Raw genomic sequence first — 5,536 nt, 5'->3', positions numbered from 1 at the left:
TGTCTATCCATGTTTAGCTGGCATATCCCGAGGGAGATGCTTTTATCATGCTTTCTACAATAATCCCAGGAATGGACGAAGAAGGTGGGGCGGATACACTGTCCGGCCCTGCTGCCGGAGGAACCAGCAGGACCTCTTCTTACGAAGATGCTGGTCCCGGCGCCTTACGAGGCGCCGAAGAAAGAGGCCTCCAAGAAGGTCAAGAAGACCCAGAGCGGCCTCCGTCGTCGCGACGTGTCGGACACACAATCCGAAGACTCCAGCGCCCATCCCTCCTCCGAAGGTGAAGAGGAGGAGGAAGAAGACGAGTCCTCCACAGGGGGGAGGGAAGAAAAGGATGGCTTCCTCATCCCTGGAGGTCGAATCGCCAAAGAGGGGGAAAAGTTCCCTCCCGGAGGCATCCACCACGGCTGCCAATAGCAGACCGGAGTGGGATCCCAGGGCCCAGCCCCTGGTAAAGTCATGAGTACACGAAATCCGAACACGCATATGCGCACGTGGTTATTAGGATGTAGTAGTTTAACTGTCGCCATATTTTGTGCATCCCGGCAAGGTCCCACGCCGGACGGTCCTCATCGGAGGATTCGCTGAGCTCAGATGCCCTGGAGAGTGAGACGCCTCCAGAGGCCCCTTCCCCGAAGCCTAGGCGTGACCTTGAGGTGTCATCTCAGCGAGACCCAGACCAGGAAGGGCATATCTCTGGGGCCAGACACACGGGAGCAGCGGTTCCCATGATCATCGACGGCGGGGGCGATCTTGGATTTGGCCCGCAGCCGGACACGGTCCTGGAGACCTTTGAAGCTCCAGGATTGGGCGAGCAGCCCCCCTCGATGGAGGGAGGCAGGCCCGCTCTGCTAGCAACCTCTATCCAAGCAGAGTTGTCTGGCGGCCTATCGACAGCGCTAAAGAGTGCGTCCATCATCGATGAACATCACGCCCTCATGGGTGCGGTGATTGAAAAGATTGAGTCCGCTGAGAGCGGACTGAATGAATCCTACCTTAGCCTTATAAAAGGCTTTGAGGTATGTTTTTAGAAACCTTTGAAGATTGTCATAGTATGAGTGGTAGCCCCTGATGCACTGTCTGGTGAAAGAGAGAGAGCCGGACAGGGGATCAAATTTCTGCTTCGCAGGAGACTCTGTTAATGACATATATCCCTTTGTTTGAAAACATGCGTCTGTAGCGACCACCGCCTCTCATAATGCGGAGGTGTCCGGACTAAAGCAAAGTCTGGAACAGGCTGAAGAAGAACTTGGCCGCGTGAAGAAGCAGTTGGAGGACAAGCAACGTATGTCGAAACCTTGTCCTAAGTTCAGCACGAATGAGTAGTTGTGCCTGATGAAAATATTTGTATTGTATGCTTTAGGAGCGAGTGCCGAAATTGAGACACTGAAGAAGGCCGTGGCCGAAGCCGACAAGAAGGCCGCCGCAGAGCAGGCTCGTCGCGAGAAGCACAAGGCCAGGGTCATTGAAGCTGAGCATGAGCTCCAGGAGGCCGTGAAGAAGAGCGAGACCTTAGAGCAGAGTCTAGCAGGGAAAGAGTCTGAACTCGCCCAAGCTCTCCAAGCCGCAGATGATGCTCGGGAAGAAGCCCGAGGTGCTCTGAAGGATATTCAGGAGGCACGGAGGGTTGCGGATGGTAAGGCTTTTTGTACTCAAAGCATTTTTGGCATAGTAATGGGAGGGACTCTAAGCAACAAACTGAATTCTTGTTTCTCCGGGGGCGTTTATGGACCTGCCGCGCAGTATATCTGATGCTTCCCAATTCTACCAGACTGAAGAGAAGAAGTCTGCGGAAAAGCATTTCTGGTTGCAGTATTTGGCGCCAAATTATCCGGTGCCCTTTATTGATCAGCTGAAGCAGCTGGTCGAACTGCACCAGGCGGCCGAACTAGCCATGAAGGACTTAGTTGTCCGGCTGTGGCCCGCTGAGCCGATTCCAAGTAGTTACTTCGGACTCGTGAAGCGGATTGTTGGTGCTTGCCCTCGGCTCAAAGTCATTAAGCGGCCGGTCTGTATAGAAGGTGCAAGCATGGCATTTGCCCGCGCGAAGGTGCACTGGGGGAAGCTTGTTGCCAAAAAGATGATGACTAAGGGACCAACGGAGGGTAAGGAGCATCGCAAGCCCGAATTGTATTATGAGGGTGTCCTGAAAGGAGCTCGCCTTGTGGCGGAACAGTGTACCAAAGACACTATATTTCCCTGAAGGCAGTCATGCCGTCCTTTGTAATGCGGGATAATGGCACTGTTATTATTTATTGCCTGTTATATGAAAGTTTGTTTTTCTTCCTCTGCGGTCATTTAGTATGTGTAAATCTTGAGAGTTGGCCAGTCATCGGCTTCGGCCCCCACATAAAAAGTACGAGGGTGTTCGGGACATACCTGAACACTCTTTATCCCATTGTTGGGTCCTTTAAGGAGTTTTTCATCACCACGAACTAGGCAATCAGACTATAGGGCTTTATCACTCTCATTTAGCCATAGGAATTCGAGTATGGTAGGCGCAGCCCCTGGTGTTTGGAAGACCATACAAGGGGCTTTAACGGCGCCTGATCAGAAAACTGATCCGTCGCACTCTGCATTTATTATGGCATTGTGCGGAATAAATATTTAAAGATTTTATAACCTCTCGAACAGCTGACCAGCTCTCGCTGTATCATGACAGTTAGTTTTCAGCTTTCTCTACTGAGGTGCTCATCCGGAAGAACCGGGACACAATCGCAGTAGTTCTCCCAGCGCTACCTTAGCCGATGGAGCAGAACGTAAGGTACCAAAACATGGGAGCTAGGTAAACCCAGCTAATGACCCAAGACATGATTCGGAGCTCATGCATATAGTGCTATAAGTTCGGGGTGCCGAGCGACCGAAAAGGTGGCCGGACTTTGTTGCCATATTATGAGTACTATGAAGCCCCTGGCATAGTGGGGCATGACACTATGTGCGGGTGCTTTTATGACAAAGAAAAGAGCGTCAATGAGGAACGACGGCCGGTGAGTGTTATTTTAGTCTACGTATTGTAGTAGAGTGACAGGTCTATGCGTATGAGTACGGATTATGCTTATGAAAAGAGGTGTGCTGGTGGAACCTGTCGTGGCCGGACTGGAGGAGGCTGGTTGTGGATCCGAAGTGTATCCAGACTGTCTCCTTGGGGGGTACTTATGTGTTCCCGCCTTGTGCGTCCGAGCTGATTCCATGTCGCCAGTCCTGTTCTACACAGAAGTCAGTCTGTAAAGACAAATGCTTAGAGGCGGCTACATGCCATATGGTGGATGAACCGCAGGTGCCTGATCGGGGCCTGGTTGAGCCAGGCTATCATGTCGTAAAGTAGCTCGGACTCCTCAATTGGTGTCCGGGTGGTTGGCTACCGAATCGAAGTTCGATAAATGGGCACAACTCTCTATATCAGCGGCGGTATAATTTCCACTCTTAGGGTGGAGTGTGGCTTTGTCCATAATTGTGACCATGTCACGTGGATTTGGCCTGATGTTGTATCGCGTTGAGTCTAGCCAACGCGATTCGTCCCGATAGTATATGGTAGTTACTGTATAAGGGGACAATGCCGAAGACTTATTCTTCGGCATGGTATTTGTTTGGTGATCCGAAGACAACCTCCAGGGTGGTTGGCCTGTAAAACTTGGCCTTTACACCTGGGATGGCATCTTCGAGAAGATGTTATTAATGGGTTTAATCCTCGAGCGATCAATACCTATCTGGCAAATTTTGGCCTGGCGCGGCTAGTTTGGGCTACTGTTTTTGCCCATAGGGGCTCGTGTGGGGTGGAACCCACAAACTATTGGGTTGATAGTAAGTGCAATTAGATTGCTATGGTTGGTATTGTCCGGACGGTCGATGTGATCGGAGATGGTTGGCCGTGTTTTTGTACTGCGGAGGATCTTCCTTTGATCTCGCCATGTTTGGTGGTTTGGGCTTCTCGTTGTTTGAAGCCTCCTTTTATTGTTTCCGGCACCCGGCCGGCCGTTTTGTTTTGAGGAACCGGCATTCTCTATTGGTATGCTTGGCCGCCACTCTAGGGGTACCATGAATTTGACATGGTTGGTCGAGTATGCTGCTCGGGCCGGATGGGCCGGAGCTGTTGTGTTTCCGGCTTTCCGCTGACCGGACTGGGGGTCGCGGAATTCAGCACCAACTCCCTTGTGTTTGTCGTCATCATTATTTTTGTGACGCTTATGTCTGTTGCATCCAGGTTTATGGATGCTGCCTCGCGTTTCCTGCGTATTGCCCGGGACCATGGTGTATTGGCGTCGGGGTGTGGGCTTTATGACCTCCTTCTTAGCTTTAGGTAGCGAATTGTGCTTTGTGTACTTTTTGGCGGGGCGGTCGAGTCCGTATTCCTCGATTGCCAGGACCTTGGTCCATCTGTCTGTGAGCAAATCTTGGTCAGCTTGAGCTGCTGTTGCTTCTTTGGCAGGTTTTTCGCCGTGGCCATAAGCCGTCGTTTAAAGCGAACTTGCTCTGCGGGATCCTCAAGCACGCCGAATTCATCGTCACCGAGGCTCACCTCATCTTCGGAGGGGGGCTTGTAGTTGTCCTCCTCCAAGTATCTGCCCGTCACCTGTCCGGCCTGTTCGAAGGCAGGCTGATCAGGATTGTATTCGTCTTCGGCATGTTCCGGATTGTTTTTGACTCCTATGCCAGTATTGTTGTGGCGGGGCTTGGAGCGGCGTTGATGATGTTCATACATTGCCTTCTTCCTTGAGGGACTATCCTCTATTGCCTCATCGCCATTGGTTTCTTTGGGAGTGTCCACCATATATAAATTACATGAGGAGGTGGCTGTCCAACGCCCCATGGGCGGTGGTTCCTCTTCTTCTCCTGCATCGTCGTCCACACCGTTGATGACTTCAGAGTCAAAGTCAAGCACGTCGGTCAAATCGTCGACCGTGGCAATGAAGTGGGTGGTGGGTGGGCAACGAATTCCCTCGTTGCCTGCTTCCCACTCGAGCCGGACATAGTTCGGCATAGAGTCTCTTGACAAAGAGAGAGACTTTAACGAGTTCAGCATCTCGCCAAAGGGCGAGTGCAGGAAGATATCCGCAGCGGTGAAATCCATTACCAGAGCCCAACCGGATTCGGTGGGCCTGGGGGTACGCAGACTGGAACCTACAGCCGGACACGAGTCCGGGGGTCCGGAGTCACATGCTTCCTTGTGGGTGGAGTCTGTGTTCGGCTCTACCGCCAATGAGTGTGCGGCCTCGGGGGCGGGGTCCACCACACGTCCTCGGACGACGCGATCTGCCTCGGGTTTAGGTCCGAAGCTCCTGCTGGTGCGATATCCCAAGTATTGTGTGACAGCAGGTCTAAGCCGTGCTCGTCGTGACTGTTCGGCGCTCCTGGTGTAGGCCCTAATCCATCGAAAATCAAGTCTCCGCGGATATCGACCGTGTAGTTCAAGTTTCCGAACCTGACCTGATGGCCAGGGGCGTAGCTGTCGATCTGCCCCAGATGGCCAAGCGAATTGGCTTGCAGTGCGAAGCCGCCGAACACGAAGATCTGTTCGGGGAGAAAAGTCTCACCC

This window comes from Triticum aestivum, chromosome 1B (assembly GCF_018294505.1).
Source record: "Triticum aestivum cultivar Chinese Spring chromosome 1B, IWGSC CS RefSeq v2.1, whole genome shotgun sequence".
In the NCBI taxonomy this organism is placed as follows: Eukaryota; Viridiplantae; Streptophyta; class Magnoliopsida; order Poales; family Poaceae; genus Triticum; species Triticum aestivum.
Note: the sequence above shows the minus strand (reverse complement) of the source record.